The sequence below is a fragment of the Micropterus dolomieu genome, unplaced genomic scaffold, assembly GCF_021292245.1.
Source record: "Micropterus dolomieu isolate WLL.071019.BEF.003 ecotype Adirondacks unplaced genomic scaffold, ASM2129224v1 contig_5357, whole genome shotgun sequence".
In the NCBI taxonomy this organism is placed as follows: domain Eukaryota; kingdom Metazoa; phylum Chordata; class Actinopteri; order Centrarchiformes; family Centrarchidae; genus Micropterus; species Micropterus dolomieu.
The window spans coordinates 1-330 of record NW_025734346.1 but is presented as its reverse complement, the minus strand read 5'-3'; the positions used below and the strand labels follow the sequence as shown (position 1 = coordinate 330).

General features: G+C 50.9%; 1 non-coding gene across 1 annotated transcript; it reads left to right on the top strand.

Annotated features, from left to right (window-relative positions):
* The first annotated feature begins 36 nt into the window (after positions 1-36).
* Positions 37-119, top strand: trnal-cag. Its single transcript has one exon. It is a non-coding gene; the product is annotated as a tRNA-Leu (tRNA).
* The last annotated feature ends 211 nt before the right edge of the window (positions 120-330 follow it).

Genomic DNA, 330 nt, shown 5'->3' with positions numbered 1-330 from the left:
TATGGCAAACTTTCCACAAAGCAGCAGCCGCGCGCAGTCAGGATGGCCGAGCGGTCTAAGGCGCTGCGTTCAGGTCGCAGTCTCCCCTGGAGGCGTGGGTTCAAATCCCACTTCTGACAGCTGTTTTTTCCCTGTAACGTGAGATTGGGAGAGAAGTGTAAGCCGCTCTTTGTATGTTAGGGCATAGGCTTATTAAAAAAAACCAAAAACATACTGTTAGTAGTACAGCGTTTGCAAGGCTGCTTTCACACAAAGCAGTGGCGCCTTTCCCAGTGATTAGCAGCCTATGGCTTACGCAGCTTCTGAGTCCGGATGTGTTAACGGCCCTGA